The sequence below is a fragment of the Oryctolagus cuniculus genome, chromosome 5, assembly GCF_051225735.1.
Source record: "Oryctolagus cuniculus isolate XC-2025 breed Fujian yellow rabbit chromosome 5, ASM5122573v1, whole genome shotgun sequence".
In the NCBI taxonomy this organism is placed as follows: Eukaryota; Metazoa; Chordata; class Mammalia; order Lagomorpha; family Leporidae; genus Oryctolagus; species Oryctolagus cuniculus.
Window position 1 is genome coordinate 147,779,471 of NC_142871.1, and position 18,473 is coordinate 147,797,943.

Below are 18,473 nucleotides of genomic sequence, written 5' to 3' on the forward strand. Positions count from 1 at the left end.
GCACAAAATAATTGCATTTCTCAAAGTCACATATGTCAGAGATAAAGCTGGGAATGCAATCCAATCCCTTAATTATCAGTTAGTCCAGACCTTCACCAACTCATATTTTCAGAAGCTAAGACACACCCAGCTTGCTTATTAATCTTTATTCTCCATGTTGTTATCCTCTCTGTCTTCCTTAAAATCTTGTTCTTGTTTTCTTCCCACATGTCAATTCTCCTCCTGACATCTGAGGTTTTTGGGTTTTTTTTCCAATCTTACTTACCTCTCAGTATAAATCGATTTCCTGTTTGCGCTCCTGAAGCTCATGAATTCATTCATTTCACCAGCGAGAAGACATGAGCCCCCATCCTTGAAGCATAGATTATAATGCAGTCAAGTTGTTAAATGGAGCACAAAATGTTACAAAATCAAAATGCAAAGCATACAGGTACCCAGGTTTTTTGCTCTCTACCATTGATTTCCAGAAAGCACGTGTCTGCCTGTCCCTGATGTTACTCTAAATTTGACAAATTTATCTTTGTTCAACCGGTGTTAAATAACTATTCATTTCCCAGGAGAATAACTTGCCTTAGTTGGTATAGGAAAATGTCTTTCCATGCTTCATCATGGATAGGTGACAGAAAAGTTGAATCCCTGGTTTTTAAAGATGCTTATGACAAGCACTAAGTGAAATGTTTAGAATGCTTCCTATGGCTGGCACTCGTTTTCATGTTCTTTCTTGGTCATTCCTTTTGTTCTTTAGCACAGTGTAGCTTCCAAAATTGGAATCTTTTATTTAGCGGTGATTGCCTTATACAATGCTGAGTCTTCTACATATTCTCTCTGTGATCAAAAGTGTATTGTTGAAAATTAAAGAGAGACAATAAGGAATTAATATTTGATGAGGCCTTTGATAGGCAGGGGAGACGTGTTAGGTGACAGCATGAGCTTCAGAAAGATGAGGAATCAGAATTCAGTTCTTGCACCCTGGGCAAGTCACATGGTGCCTGTGCCTGTCCCCTTATCTATAAAACAGTGCTAATGATACCCTCTTCCCAACGTACCTATGAAGCTAAAATGAGAAGCTGTATGCAAAGTGCTTCTTATACTCAAGAATAGCAACTGTTTGGTGGTATATTTACAAAAATAAGCACATCAGATGAAGATGGAGTAAGACTCCACTCACTGAAATTGGGGTAGAAGAGCAAGCACAGCACTAAACTTTGCAGAGCATGGAAATAGAAATACATGATGACTTTACAAAGAGGGAACTAGGCACACAGCCTCTGCTGTTCTGAACCATGAGGGACTTCACTTGCTGTGAAAAGGGTATGCAGGAGCCCAGGGCAGTCCTTATTGATGCCACAGACCTGAGACTTTACCACTGGACATCCCTGGGGTTCTTGCAGGCCCTGGGCCCAGCTTGGGAGATTCTGGGTTACCACACACCACTCCGTTGCTCTGGAGACTGAGCCCAGCCCATGCTGTTCTCTTGCCCACCCAGGATCTTGCAACCTGGAGCCATCTCGAGACTATGAAGCAGCTGCTCCCAGCCACTGAACAGACCCAACCCTGGGAGCCAGCCAGGAGGTTCTGTCCATCCTCCCATGGCCTCAGGAGCAACCTGGCAGCACAGCCTGAGTGGCTCAGCCTACAGAGAGCCCCAGGGAACCCCCGAGTAGCCCTGCCCATCCTCCTGCTGCCCTGAAAGCATTTGGGTAGCCCCACTCACATACCCTCAGCCCCAGGAAACAGCTGGGCAGAGCTTCCAGAGCACTTCAGCCCCCACAGACCCCATGAAGTTACCCACACAACTTTCAGACACCGACAGGCAGCCCACCCTGCTTCTGGAATACTGTACCATGTCCACCTGCGCCCACAAGGGTGACCCCACACTCACAGAACCAGCAGAAGCTGATAGGAGCCCCAGCCTGCAGCCAGACACACACCACACACAGAGCTGCCAGTGAGTCTGCTGTCTAAGGGAACTGTATTCCAACTGACGATGCAACCCCCAACTCCTGCAGCATAAGTCCCTGAGACACCAGCAGACCTTGCCAACACTGATTACAGCTGAAAAAGCTACTTTCGTTAAAGTGCCCAGCAGCAATCAAAGCTCATGTGCATAGCCAACACTCTAGGACACATCACCAGCAGAAAGTCTTTTACTGTGAAAGCCACCTATATTTGTCAGTTTTTCATCACTGTAGCAAAATACTTGAGAAAGATAACTTTATAAAGAGGAAAGGTTTAGTGAGCTCATGGTGGGCAGTGGGTGACAAGTAGGAGTATAAAAAGAAGGATCACGTTGTGAACCAGGGAGCAGAGAGAGGGAGTGGATCCACCCAAGGCTTTTATAACTAAACCTCTAATAAAAATCACCTTCCAGTTGCATACCCCCAGTGATCTAAGGACTTCTCACTTAGTCCACCCTCTAAATGCCATAGCTGGATTAAGTTTCCATTCTCTTAGTACCATTAATTCATAACCCTGGGAGCATGAGCTGGGGAGCCACATCCTATTCTAACGGTAGTACCATGCTATCAAGTTGACAGAAGTAACTGACCTTCCAGATGCATAAAAGCCAAGAGAGGAGCACAGGAAGAAAAAACAAGCTAACAGGATTCCTCCAAAGGAACAGAATCACTCTCTGGTGACAGAACACAAAGAAATAGAAGTCAAAGCATTGCCTGTGGGATAATTAAAAATAATGACTTTGAAGGAACTTAAATAAGTATTAAAGATTACAGACAGACAATTCAACATCGGGGAAGGGGAGAAATCCATGATATGAATGAGAAAGAAGGATAGAGATCTTAAAGATGAACTAATCAGAGGGAATGGAGTTGTGGTGTAGCAGGTTAAGCCACCACCTGCAGCACTGGCATCCCATATGAGCACCAGCTCGAGTCCCAGCTGCTCTACTTCAGATCCAGCTCCCTGCTAATGTGCCTGGGAAAGCAGCAGAAGATGGCCCAAATGTTTGGGCTCTTATACTCACGTGGGGGACCTGGAAGAGTCACCTGGCTTCAGCCTAACCCAGTCCCAGCCATTGCAGCTACTAGGGGAGTGAATGAGTGGATGGAAGACCTCTCTCTCTCTCTTTCTCTCTCTCTCTCTCTCTCTCTCCTTGTCTCTCCCCCTCTCTCTGTAACTCTCTTTCAAATAAGTAAAATAAATCTTTAAAAAAAGAACTAGTCAGAAATGTTGAAACTAAAGAAGCTATAAATTAAATTTAAAATACAATTGAGGGTGAGTGTTGTGGCACAGTAGGTTAAGTCACCATTTGGGACATCCACTCCCGTATCGGAATGCCAGGTTGAATCCTGACTGCTCCACTTTCTTCTTCTTTTTTTTTAAGATTTATTTTATTTATTTGAAAGACAGAGTTACGGAGAGAGGTAGAGGCAGAGAGAGTCTTCCATCCACTGGTTCACTCCCCAGATGGCCACAATGGCCGGAGCTGTACCAATCCAAAGCCAGGAGCCAGGAGTTTCTTCCGGGTCTCCCACACTGGTGCAGGGGCCCAAGTACTTGGGCCATCTTCCACTGCTTTCCCAGGCCATAGCAGAGAGCTGGATCAGAAGAGGAGCAGCCAGGACTAGAACCAGCACCCATATGGGATGCTGGTGCTTCAGGACATGGCTTTAACCTGCTGTGCCACAGTGCCGGCTCCTGACTGCTCCACTTTCAATTCATTGTCCTGCTGATGTATCTTGGGAGGCAGCACATGTTGGTCCAGGAACTGAGTTCCTGCTACCCACACATGCAGACATGGATGAAGGCTGAGGCTCCTGTGTTTGACCTGATCCAACCTTAGCTGCTGTGGGCATTTGGGGAGTGAACCAATGATTGGAAGATGCCTCTCTCTCTCTCTCTCTCTCTCTCGCCCTCTCCCCCTCCCCCCCTGCTTTTCAAGTAGATAAAAATAAATAATTTTTAAAATATAAAATAAAATATAATTAAGAGCATCAACAAAAGAGTTGAGCAGACAGAACAAATAATTTATCGATCCTTTTTCCCTCCTTAGATTTATTTATTTGAAATGCAGAGAGAGAGAGAGAGAGAGATCTCCCATCCACTGTCTCACTTCCCAAACAACCAGATTTGGTGAAGGCCAAAGCCAGGAGCCCAGAGCTCCATCTGAGTCTGTTACATGGGTGGCTGGGGCCCAAGTACTTGGGCCATCCTCTGCTGCTTTCCTAGGCATATTAGCAGAGAGCTAGGTCAGAAGCTGGAACTTGAATGGGTGCCCCAATATGGTATGTCAGCATTGCAGACAACCTACTGGGCCACATTGCCAGGCACAGAATAAAGAATTTCTGGGCTTGAAAACAATACTTTTTACACAATCCAGTCATAATTTAAAAAAGAGAGAGGGACAAAAGGAAGGAAGGAAGGAAGGAAGGATTTTTTTGTAAAGATTTATTTATTTGAAAGTCAGAGTTACACAGAGAGAGAAGGAGAGGCAAAGAGAGAGAGAGAGAGAGGTCTTCCATCCATTGGTTCACTCCCCAAATGGCCACAATGGAGTGCACTGATCTGAAGCCAGGAGCCATCCCAATCTTGCACGTGGGTGCAGGGGCCCAAGGACTTCAGCCATCTTCCACTGCTTTCCCAGGCCATAGCAGACAGCAGGATCAGAAGTGGAGCAGCCAGGTCTCAAACTGGCACCTATATGAGATGCCTGCACTACCACAGCACTGGCCCTGCCGGCCCTGAAAGAAAGAATTTAAAGAATGCCTTCGAGACTTAAGGGAAGTCCTTAAACAAGCAAACATTTGCATTATGGGTGTTCTTGAAATAGACAAAACCAAACATGCATTAAAAGAAAAAAAAACCTATGCAATGAAATAATTACTGAAAGCTTTAAATCTTGAGAAAGATGCAGACCTCCAAGACCTGGAAACCCAAAGAAGCCCTAATAGATTTTACCAAAAAATATCTTCTCTGTGGCATATTATACTCAAGCTGTTAAAAATACAGGAAAAGAGGGAATTCTAAAAACAGCAAGATAAAAGCATCAAATCACTTATAAGAGAATCTCCATTAGCAGATTTCTCAGCTGAAACCTTATGGGCCAGGAGAGAATGAAACATTCCAAATTCTGAAGAAAAAAAAAATGCCAGCCAAGAATATGATACCCAACAAAACTACCTGTCATAAATGAAGGGAATTAAAGACTTTCCACAACAAGCAGAAACAGAAAGAATTCATCCTCACCAGATGGACACCACAAGAAATGCTTAAGGAAGTCCCTACACTGAATACAAAGGATAACTACTATCATGAAAATGCGTGAAAGTACAAATCTCAATGCTAGGGAAGATACAAAAAAGAGGAGAAGAAAAATATAGTTATTCATTTTATGTTTTTACTTTTTTCTGGATTTGATTTGCTACATATTTAGTTAAGGTTTTTCACCTCTGTTAATCAGAACTATTCAGAGATACCTTCCATCCACTGGTTCACTCCTCAGATGGCTGCAAAGCTGGGGCTGCACCAGACAGGAGCCAGGAGCTTCTTCTGAATCTCCCATATGAGTACGGGGGCCCAAGTACTTGGGCCATCTTCCAGTGCTTTCCCAGGCACATTAGCAGGGAGCTGCAGCAGAAGTGGAACAGCCGGGATTCAAACTGGTGCCTATATGGGATGCCGGTGTCACGGACAGTGACTTAACCTGCTATACCACAACTCTGGCCCCATTCATTGAGTTTTGACATGGTGATGATGGCCTCATAAAATGAGTTTAAAAGGGCCGGCGCTGCGGCTCACTAGGCTAATCCTCCACCTTGCGGCGCTGGCACCTCGGGTTCTAGTCCCGGTCGGGGCGCCGGATTCTGTCCCAGTTGCTCCTCTTCTAGGCCAGCTCTCTGCTGTGGCCAGGGAAGTGCAGTGGAGGATGGCCCAAGTGCTTGGGCCCTGCACCCCATGGGAGACCAGGATAGCACCTGGCTCCTGCCTTTGGATCAGCGTGGTGTGCTGGCCACAGCGCGCCAGCCACAGTGGCCATTGGAGGGTGAACCAACGGCAAAGGAAGACCTTTCTCTCTGTCTCTCTCTCACTGTCCACTCTGCCTGTCAAAAAAAAAAGTGAGTTTAAAAGCATTTGATTATTCTCTATTTTCTGAAAGAACATTATTGTGTTACTATTTCTTCTTTAAATGTTTAATAGAATTCACCAGTGAAACTAAGCTTTCAGTTATCTCTGGAAGAAAATTTTAAAAATGAATTTAATTTCTTACACATGTATGAGGACATTCAAAATTTTTTATTCTTTTCAAGTCAGTTTTTTTAATTTGTGGTTTTGGAGAAATATGAACATTTAACATGAATTGACAAAACATGGGATATATTTTTATTTATTTTTTATTTTTTATTTTTTGACAGGCAGAGTGGACAGTGAGAGAGAGAGACAGAGAGAAAGGTCTTCCTTTGCCGTTGGTTCACCCTCCAATGGCCGCCGCGGCCGGCGCGCTGCGGCCGGCGCACCGCGCTGATCCGATGGCAGGAGCCAGGAGCCAGGTGCTTTTCCTGGTCTCCCATGGGGTGCAGGGCCCAAGCACCTGGGCCATCCTCCACTGTACTCCCTGGCCACAGCAGAGAGCTGGCCTGTAAGAGGGGCAACCGGGACAGAATCTGGCGCCCCGACCGGGACTAGAACCCGGTGTGCCGGCGCCGCTAGGCGGAGGATTAGCCTAGTGAGCCGCGGCGCCGGCGGGACATATTTTTAAAAGATTTTTTTGTTTACTTGAGAGGTAGAATTACAGACAGAAAGAGGGAGAGACAGAGAAAAAGTTCTTCCATCCATTCATTCACTCTCCACATGGCTGCAATGGCTGGAGCTGGACCGATCCAAAGCCAGGAGCCAGGAGCTTCTTCTGGGTCTCCCATGTGGGTACCAGGTCCCAAGCACTTAGGTCATCTTCCACTGCTTTCCCAGGCCATAAGCAGAGAGCTGGATCAGAAGTGGAGCAGCCAGACATCAACCAGCACCCATATGGGACGCCAGCACTGCAGGTGGAGGCTTAGCCTACTTCAGGCCCCGTAGCATAATATTTTTTAACATCCTTTGACACAAATGAAAATAGAGCTACTTTGTGATCCAGCAATCTCACTATTTGTGTACATAACTGAAGGAAATGAAACAATCTGTCAAATAGACACTGTATCTCCTGGTTATTGCAGCATTACATAAAATAACAGATATAGAGTCAACTTACCTGTCCATCAGCAGATGAATGGATAAAGGAAATATAGCATATATACAGAATGGAATACTCCCCAACCTTAAGAATGTTGAAATCTTGTCTGGTGCAGCAACCTGGATGAACCTAAAGGATGTTGTGTCCAGTGAAATAAGCCAGGCACAGAAAGACAAATACTGCATGATCTCACTTCTATTTGCAGTCTAAAGAAGTTGATCTCCTAGAAGTTGAGGCTACAATAATGGTCACCAGAAGGGCGGGGAGGCAGAGGGTTCAATGTCACAGTTAGATAGGAGGAAAAAGCTCTGATGATCTCCTGTACACCAGGATGACTACGGTAAACAGAAACATTTTGCATACTTCACAGTAGCTAGAAGGGGCGACATTTTTTATAAATACATATTTATTAATTTGAAAGGCAGAGTTACAGAGAGGCAGAGGCAGAGAGAGAAAGAAGTCTTCCATCCAATGCTTCACTCCCCAAATGGCCACAGTGGCCAGAGCTGTGCCAATCTGGAGCCAGGAGCTTCTCCTGGGTCTCCCATGTGAGTGCAGGGGCCCATCTTCTACTGCTTTCCCAGGCCACAGCACAGAGCTGGATCAGAAGTGGAGCAGCCGGGACTTGAACCTCACCCATATGGGATGCCAACATTGCAGGGGGCTGCTTTACCCACTACACCACAGCACTGGAACCAAAGGGAGGATTTCTAAGGTTCTCATTCAAAGAAATGATGAAATAAATATTTGAGGTGGTAGATATGCTTACTACTCTAATTTGATCACCACACAATGTATACATGTACCCAAGCATCATACATATATCCAAGTGTCATAGTATACTCCATACATATGTATAATTATATCAATCACAAAATAATTATAAGACCATTATATGTATGCCATAAATATGTACAATTTTTGTCATTTAAAAATATATAAATAAGTGTTTATGGAAGATGGAAGCATTCAAAGCAACTTATCCTTAATGATTGCAGATAACCTAAACTCTGCACCCTGTTCTGTATGTTTCACGCACATATATTGGTTTATATCAAGCATAAGGCGGTGAGATATTATAATTTGAATGAGTACAGACAGTCCAGCTCTCTGACCTACTTGCAGTGGAGCTTTATGCATCCATAAGTAATGAGAGAATTGATTTTCCATCTCCACAAAGATGAAGTAGAGTTCTTTCTACTTCCTCTAAAGGCAGGGGTACTCCTGGAAGGCTAGACAGCCGTGCTTCTTACTTTTTTTGTTTTATTAGTTTTTAAATTTTTATTTGTTTATTTATTTCAAGAGACAGAGGGAGGGAGATTTCCTGTCCAGTGGTTCACTCCCAAAATGCCCACAAGAGCCAGGCTGGGCCAAGCCAAAGCAGGGAACTGAGAACTTAGTCTGGGGCTCCCCTTGGGGTGGCAAAGAATCAAATACTTGAGCTGTCACCTGCCGCTTCTAAGAGTGCACATTAGCAAGAAGCTGGAATCAACAGTGGAGCTGGGACTTGAACTCAGACACTCTGATATGTGTTAAGGGAATCCCAAGCAGCATCTTAACTGCTGCCTCAAATGCCCACCCCTTCTTATCTTACAAATTAAAACAGGAAATCTCTGTAGATGTGATGGAATTAAATTTAGCTATTTGTACAAATAGTCTAATTTGAAACTCCAGGCAAGTTAAAGCCAAAAAAAAAATCCCTTACTAAAATTTCAACTATAACTGGAGCTTATTACACATCCTTTGACACCACTGTAGCCATAAAATGGCTGAGTCACAAGGGCTTGGATGTAACCCAAACAGTTTCTCTTCCACCTCCTTTTCTGTCTGGTGCACTCTACAAGCAAGCAGGAAAACCCTGTGTCCCATCTGTACTTCTTTACAACTAACAAGGCAGCTGGAATTACCACGAATGTGGCTTTATTCATGAGCCTCTGAATACTTCCCTCTGGCTCACTCAGCTACAGGTGTAGACAGCTCTGCGGATTCAGTGTGTGTTGGATCACTGGTGTTCAAAATGTAGATGGCATTCATCAGCACTTTTGCAGTTCCTGTGTGAATGGGGCCAAAGCCATGGTGTTTTATCAAGTGGGGATCAGTTAGCTGCAGTCAGACCAATAACTACCTATAGGCCACTTACCCCCCTCACCACCAACTGGCCTACCTGTGGACAAAGAGTACCATCACAGCACCAGCACCAGCACTGAAAGTCAAGTCAACTGGATTCCTTAATGTTCGGGGAAGGGGTCACTCCTACTAAAGGAAGACCCTCACACAATGATTATTGGGAAAAAAATAATGCTAAGTGTGTATGGGGAATAAGGTAGGAAGGGTGAGCGTGTAGCTTGAAGCAGGAATCAGAGAAATGAGCGTGAAGCAATGTTGGTTGGCTGTTAGTGGAATAGCTTTATTTTTAATCACACAATGTGCTTTATGTGCACGAGGGCCAAAAAAGTCAACTAGTACCTATTAAATGATAACTCTGATGACAATATTGAGTTGGATGTGGTTGGAAGTACATTCACAGTATCTGTACTGCACCCTCTTTGGAGGCCCAACTTAGGTGCCACAGGTTCTGAAAGGCCACCAATGCAAGAAGATTCTCTCTCCTCTGTCCCAGGGTTCTACATACTGTCTACCACCGTGGTGTTGGCCTGTGTAAAGCCAGAAGTCTCTTTATTGAGGACAAAAAGTCCTGTGGAGTCTAATACAGAAATTGGACATGAGAAGAAGGGTTGTGCTAGACAATGAATGGCAGCCCAAGGAACCCTAAGGGGCACCACAGAACAGTTTGGAAATGGTTTGCCTGTATCATTTATTTGATAATCAATTATACATTGTCTTGTATTTCCTCCAGGTTCTTATAGATTCGCTAACTAGATTACAAAATTTCTGAAGGGCAAAGATCCAAATGGAACACAACAGAAACGCAAGAGCTGGGATTCAGGAGTTGGAGAGGCTAGGTAGGCCTGGCACTGTCACCACCCAGACATGACATTGATATCTGCCACTTGGCGTGCTGGGCTTGTGAAGGCTAAACTAGACAGGAGGAAAGAAATGTACCAGACTTGGCACTGACGCTGTGGCATAGCAGGTAAAGCCACCCCCTGCAGTGCCAGCATCCCACATGCAGGCCGGTTCAAACCCCAGCTGCGCCTCTTCTGATCCAGCTCTCTGCTATGGCCTGGGAAAGCAGTAGAAGATGGCCCTAGTGCTTGGGCCCTTGCACCCGCGTAGGAGATCTGAAGAAGCTCCTCGCTCCTGGCTTTGGACCGGCCCAGCTCCAGCCATTGTGGCCATTCCAAGAGAATGAAGAACTCTCTTTCTCTTTGCTTCTCTCTAACTCTCCTTTCAAATAAATAAATAAATTTTTTAAAAGAAAAGAAATGTGCCAGGCTTTCCCATTTCCCATGGCAGTCCTGGTTTACACTGCCACAGAGCCACATTCTCAAAAGTCCCCCAAGCTGGCTGCTCTGTTGTAGGATCATATATATATATATATATATACACACACACACACACACACACACATATACATATATATACACATATACATGTGTGGCCCTGTTTGATTCATGATGTTCCGAGTGTATGCATCCCAACCACTCACTCCACCCTAGGATCTAGCACAGGCAAAAGGACATAACAAGAACTTAGTGTATGAGGATATTTGAAAAAGTTCATGGACAAATAGAGTTAGAAAATAAGTTTAGAGACCAGTGTTTTGATGCATCAAGATTAAATCACTTGTGACACTGGCATCCCATATCAGAGCACCAGTCTGAGTCTCGGCTGCCCCTGTGAGATGCAGCGCCTGTTAATGTGCCTGATAAGGCATCAGAAGATGACAGAAGTGCTTGGGCTACTGCCACCCACATAAGAGACCCAGATGGAGTTCCAGGCTCCAGGTTTCAGCTTGGCCCAGACCTGACTGTTGTGGCTATTTGCAGATGGACGATCTCTCTCTCTCTCCTTTTCCCTCTCTCTCTCTCTCTCTTCCTCTCTGTCTCTCTCTCTCACTCTGCCTTTAAAATAAATATCTTTTTAAAAAAAGTTAATTTGGTGCAAAAATTTTGAAATCTATGTGTAGCTTTTCCATAATATGCATCTTCCATAAACTTTCTGAAGAGCCCCCGTATATTAAGTTAATTCAGGAGAAAACAGTGATTACTCTAAAGGAGTCAAAACTCAGCAGAAGAGGCAATGTACACAGATGAAGCCTGTTGAAAATGATTGCCTATCAGAGTATGGTAGGGCTGGAAGGGTAAATTGCAAGACATGTGAAAAGGGCCGCAGGAAGAACCCATCCATGCTCACTGAACCACAGGTGTCTTTCTTTCTCATCAGAGCACATTTCGGAGCCAAAGAATGAGGCTGGATGAGGAAGCGGCAGACACTTGGCAGTACTGCCTCGTGGACCACACGATTGGCGCCATGGAGTTGCAAGGAGGTGAACATCAGCAGCAGAGTTGAATGTCTGGCTGGTTGGCAGCTCCCTATCGAACGAGGCAGTCAGCAACGATCCAGGTAGGCAGTCAGTGTCAGCAAGGTCCATATGTGAATGAACCAAAGCCGGGTGGGTACTACAGAGGGGAAGGCAGGCAATGAAGCCTAGGAACTCCAGGCAGCCTCCAGCCCTTAAGAGAGGGAGTCCTGAGCCCAAAACAGGGCACAGGGTTTAGGCAGGGATGCTCTGAAAGTAGGGAGAATGTGGATGCTAAAATTTGGACTCATTTGACTACAGGGAGTGCTGGGATCTCAGTGATGGTTGAGCACCAAAAGAATGAGCTGAAAATTGGCAATGACCAAGCAAGGGGGATTAATTTGGTGTTTGGCCCAGCCCCGAGGAGAGGAGCCAGCTGTCCAAACCACCCTGCTGTGGGCTGGTGCCAATGTTCAAATCTGCCAGCAGGAACCCAATCCGTGTCTCTCCTGTCAAGCAGAAGCCACATACAACTGCCAGGGTGAATCTCAGGCGCTACAGTGGGTCACTGGGCCTGGCAACTCCAACACTGAGGCTGACAACAGGGGCTGAGAATCAGGTCACATCTTTGAGAGCAAAGCCAAATATGAGTCATAAATCAGAGTTTGACTGAGAATGGTTTCTGAATTAAAGAGCCCAACAGGGAGAAACTAGGAGAAAAAAAGTGAAACATGGAGGATCAGGACACACAAGATACCTCCCAGAGGAGGCTGGCGCTGTAAGCCTCTGCGTGCAGAGCCCGCATCCATTTGGGCATTGCTCCACCTCCAATCCAGCTCTCTGCTATGGCCTGGGAAAGCAGTGGAGGGCGGCTCAAGTACTTGGGCCCCTGCACCCACATGGGGGACCTGGAAGAAGCTCCTGGCTCCCGCTCCTGGCTTCGGCTTGGCCCAGCCCTGGCCATTGAGCCCATTTGGGGAGTGAACCAGCAGATGGAAGATTCTCTCTCATTCTCTCTCTCTCTCTCTCTCTCTCTCTCTTTCTCTCTCCCCCCCCTTCTCTCTCTGCATTTTTGCCTTTCAAATAAATAAATAAATCTTTTTTAAAAAAAACTTTCTAGAGCAGTTTCATAGCCCAGGGTAACTTCATACAGAGTTGGTGGCTGTGTATGTAGCCCCATCATGGGCCAACACACACATGCTTGAGCCATGTAAAGGGGGGGCTGACAGGGTGCATGGTAATAACACACAACCGTTTCCAAGTAGGGATCATGCATGCAGCCACACAGGAAGAGGGGTTCATGATTCTGGGAGAGGCTGGTCAGCTGAACACAAAACCCCCATCTGGGAACTGGAGTGAACAGGTCCAAGCCCTGGAAGGAGGAAGTACACAAGACCCCAGGCTGGGTGTAAATGGAGTCAGGTGGAGCAGATCTTCAGTTCCAAGGGCAAAAACCAGGAGCCAGGTAAACAGGACGCACACATGTGAGGGTGAGATGGGGAGTTGGGGGCTTCTTGAACCTGCCCCAGATATACCTGACTCCAGCCAGGGGCAGCAAGACTGCAGCAGTGCCATTTCCTCCCCACTATGGACTAATGGGGATTTTCATCTCTATCCTACTGGTGCGACTGGTTTCCTGGGAGTGACACTAGTGAGCTAATGTCTCTGAGCTGTGGGTTGAGGATAACATGGACTTGGCAAGGTTGTTGTAAAGAGTAGATGATGTAATGTGTAGGAAGTACCCAGCCCAGTGCCTGGCACCTCATGGGTGCTGCATAAACAGAGCTATTACTATCATTAAGGCAAAATCCAAAACACACAGACAGGGAGTGGGGGCAGGGCTCGAGGCCATGATAGAGCTAGGCTGGCCCAGTCACCACAGGAAGGGAATGGCACAGAGCCTGGTGTTTCAAACTGGGTGGTGCTGATGGAAAAAGATCAAGTTCAGAGAGGGATCAGAAGTGAGATACTGACTTTCTGGTCTGTTTCCAGGAGCACTGAGCATACAGCCGGGGCCCACGTGGTATTCAGGGAACCCAGTAGCCCATTACACTGACAACAGTGGACCCTGTCATTGAAAAAAAAAAAAAAAACCACCTGCAAATCCCACCATTATATGTTCATTAATTTGAATTAATATAATCAGCTCTCTGTATTGGGGCAGGGGGAGGTGAGATTTGAAGTGTTTAAATCAACCAACTGTGCACTGAATATATTAAAAGAAAAAATGCACCAGTATTGAACATGTACAGTTTTTCCTTGTTATTATTCTCTAAACAGTAGAGTATAACCACTACTTACAAGGGATTTCCATTACACTGGGTATTATAAGTAATCCAGTGACAGTTTATAGTATGCAGAAGGATACGAAAATATCGCACTATTTTATAGAAGAGACTTGGGCATCTGTATTTGTGAGAACTCTTGAAACCAACCCACTGTGTACCGAGGATGACTTTTATTCCTCTCCCCAAGGGCTGCAGGATGTGGAACACGTTGAGCAGTTGCTGTGCTCAGGCTCTGATGCACTGAGCTGCCTGCAACCTGCTGGGAGGACTCGGGGAGCACGGATCTTCTCCGACACAGGGCAGTCAGCACAAGAGGTGGGGAAGCATCTGTAGGACTATGAAGACGTGGAAAGGAATTGGGGAGAGAAGGATGCTCACATGGTGTTCATGCTCCTTTTCCTGCTGATGTTGAGGTTTTAGGGGTCTAGTTTACACACCAGCTCTCTGCGGTCAGAAAGGGCTGAGCAGCACAGGCACTGGGTGGCTGGGTATGGGGATGATGGCCTAGAGAAGCAGGAGAGGGATACTGTCTATAGTTTCCTGTCTCTGGGGCCCAAACTTCCAATGGAAACTCCTTCCTCCAGCTCCAGACTTCTCCTGTAAGTTCTGGTAATAGAACTGCACGAGGCAGCTTTCAATTGAGGCACCAATGTGACACTGGAAACCTGTGCGTGTTGGCTCACAAAGGTAGGTTTTTGATTTATGTTGGCCAATGGGATAGCCATAGTCATGGGTGGCTCCTGAGCCCTTAGACTGAGGCTAGTCCAGGCTGAGATGTGCCACAAATGTAAAATACACATTGGCTTTCTTTTTTTAAAAATAATTATTTTATTTATTTGAAAGACAGAGTTACAGAGAGAGGTAGAGCCAGAGAGAGAAGTCTTCCATTCTACTGGCTCATTCCCCAGATGGCCGCAATGGCCAGAGCTGAGGTGATCCAAACCCAGGAGCCAGGAGCTTCCTCCAGGTCTCCCACGTGAGTGCAGGGGCCCAAGGACTTGGGCCATCTTCCACTGCTTTCCCAGGCCATAGCAGAGAGCTGGATTGGAAGAGGAGCAGCTCGGACTTGAACCGGCACCCATATGGGATGCCAGCACTGTAGGCCGGGGCTTTAACCCACTGTGCCACAGAGCCAGCCCCGCACATTGGCTTTCAAAGACTCATTCCAGAAAGAAAAAAAAAAGAATGTCAAATGTCCCTTTAATAATACTGTATATTAACTACACGTTGAATAACCATATGTGGTATATGTTGGGCTAAATAAAATCTGGAAGTACTTCAAAAATTTGTGGAAAGTGGAATTAAAAGATTAGTCGAGTTCCATATTTACTTTTTTCATAACATGCATTTTCATCTACATTTCAAATTTTTCAAAGATTAGATTTAAAAATATTTTGCACGAAATAAACATCATTTAAGTCCATCTTCCATGAACTTTTTGAAGTACCCTTGTATGTTATTGAAACTTTTTCTTTTTTAAAGTAACTCCTAAATTTTTTCTAGTTCCATATGTGACTCACTTACATTTCAATTTGATGGCACTGCTTTAGACAAATTGATGAGTTCCTTTTGCCCAAGGAGCTCGGCTCCTGCAAGTCTGGCCACTCCCACTGTAATTTATCAACCTAGTGGGTGCCTGACCTTTGGCCAGTCACAAAAGAGCTCATCTGATGGTTCCAGGCAGCCAAAGGTAACTGGGCAGTCCCTTTATCCCTGGTGCTGGGATCCTCTGGGGGAAGTGCTGACTCCTCTTATTAGACCCGTAGGCAGTTGATACTCTCTCCTAGTTCCTCTCTTCTCCTCACTACATGAGAAAATTCTGGGAAACTGAATCATCCTCATTTCTTTATCTTTACAACAAATAATCATGCATTATCTACTGTGCACCCGGCAAGGAAGAGAAGCGCTAACAAGGCAGCCATCTTGTTCTGCTGGCTAATAGCAGCTGGGGAGGCCGCTGCTCCTTGTCTCTCAAGCAACTTAGCAGCCTGGAGCGCTCTCCTCTCTCAGTTCTCCCATGTCCCTGGCCTCTCCTCCAACTCCTTAGCTGGTAACGAACTACTCAGTCTTTAAATATGGGAGGGCCCACAGTCTCCAGTCCTCATCGTCTTTTCATCATCATGAATTCCTGGAGGTATCTTCTCATTCCAAAAGTTGCAAGGACAGCCAAAGGCCTCATCCCAATCTCCCTTAAGACCCCAGACTCCAGCTCCCTCTTCATTTCCACTCAGATGTCTAGTAGGCACAGCCAACAGAAGAAATTTAGTCCAAGGCTACCTCTTAGGTTTTCCTTCAAAACCTGCTCCAAATTGGCATATTGAAGCACCATGCTTCTAGTTGTTTAAGTAGAAAAGAATCTTGGAATTATCCATGATTCTTCTCTCTCTCACATCCCACTTCCAATCTGACAGCAAATTCTACAGCTCCACTGCAAAATGCTTCCAGCGTCTGATCACTTCCCGCCTCTGATCATCTCCCACCTCGGCTCTTACCTTGGCTCTAGCCACTGTGCCTCATGGAGGAGACTATTGCAATAGCTGCCTAAATGTCTCCCTGCCCCATCCTCACCTTCCTACATGGTCTATTCCAAGTTAACAGGCCAGGGTGAACCCAGAAACAGGTAAGTTAGAGTGTATCACTCCTTTGCCTGGAACACTCCAACAATTTCACCTCTCTAAGTGAAGTCTAGAGTAGTTGCTGAGTCCACCAGACCGACCTCACTGCTGCCAGGCCCAGTCCAGCCACTCTGGCCTCCCTCGCCTCCTCAGACATGGGGAGCTATGCTGCTCCCCACTCAGAGCCTTTGAACTTCCTGTTCAAACTACCTAGAAAAATTCTCCCTCCAGGTTTCTGTGTGATTTGCTTCCGTACTTCTCTCAGGCCTCCCCTGAGCACCTCTTACAAGGCAGCACCATGCACCATGCCCTTTTATCCCCTCGCCCTGCCTGGTTTTTCCTCCTGGGGCTCATCTCCACCTGACATGTTGTGTAATCACTTGTGGGTTGATTGTCACCTCCTATTAGAACGTGAGTTCAATGACAATAGAGATTACATCTTTTTGTTTATTGCTGACTACTAACATTTGGTAAAGTGCCTGGCATGTTCTAAGTGATTAATAAATGCTTGCTGATGGGTTGGCGTTATGACACAGTGGGTTAAGCCACTGCCTGTGGCACCAGCATCCCATATGGTCATCGGTTTGAGTCTTGGCTGCTTCACTTCTGATCCAGCTCCTTGCTAGTGGCCTGGGAAAGCAGCAGAGGATGGCTCAAGTGCTTGGGCCCCTGTATCCACGTGGCAGATCAGGAGGAAGCTCCTGGCTCCTGGCTTTAGTGTGATCCAAGCCCGGTCACTGCAGTCATTTGGGGAGTGAACCACAGGACAAAAGGTCTCTCTCACTCTGTCTCTCCCTTTCTCTATGTAATTCTGCCTTTCAAATAAATAAATAAATCTTTAAAAATAAATAAATAGACAAAATAAATACTTGCTGAATGCATGGAAGCAAAAAAAAAATTAGCTTTCCTTCTTGAAGACGGGAGGCAGATAGTAAATAAGTAAAAGAAGAAACATATCATTGTAAATTGTGACAAATGCCTTAAGGAAGCTATCAGGCACAGTAATGGGGACCTACTTCAAGTAAGTTTTCCAGGTGTGGGGTCGGCACTGTGACACAGCAGGTTAAAGCCCTGGCCTGAAGCACTGAGATAGCAGTAGGAGATGGCCCAAGTTCCTGAGCCCCTGCACCCACATGGGAGACCCAGAAGAAGCTCCTGGCTCCTGGCTTTGGATCGGTGCAGCTCTGGCCGTTGCGGCCATCTGGGGAGTGAACCAGCGGATGGAAGACCTTTCTCTGGCTCTACCTCTCTCTGTAACTCTGTCTTTCAAATAAATAAAATAAATCTTAAAAAAAAAACTTCCAAGTGTTCAAAGAGGACCTTCTAGAAAAGACTAGTTTGAGATTTTTTTTTTTAATTTTCTACAATTTTGTTGTCTGTTCACTTTCCTGATATGTCCTTTGAAGCACAAAGGCTTTTTTTATTAATTTATTTATTTGACAGGTAGAGTTATAGACAGTGAGAGAGAGAGAGAGAGAGACAGAGAGAAAGGCCTTCCTTCCATTGGATCACCCCCCCAAAATGCAGCTATGGCGGGAACTGCGCCAATCCAAAGCCAGGAACCAGGTGCTTCTTCCTGGTCTCCCGTGCGGGTGTAGGGCCCAAGTACTTGGGCCATCCTCCACTGCCCTCCCGGGCCACGGCAGAGAGCTGGACTGGAAGAGGAGCAACCAAGACTAGAACCTGGTGCCCATATGGAATGCTGGCGCTGCAGGCAGAGGATTAAGCAAGTGAGCCACGGCGCCAGCCCTAGTTTGAGATTTTAAGATAGGGCCAGCCATGCAAATTGTGGGCTAGCAAGATTCTGGGAGGGAAAAAGAGCACATTGCAAAATCCTGAGGCAGAGATGAGTTTGACATCTTCAAAGACTTGAAAGAGGACCCACAGAAAGTGTGCAAAATAACACGTGCTGTTCAAGAGCTCTTCAGAGGCCACATTGGGAAGGGCTGGGGATGGGGGAA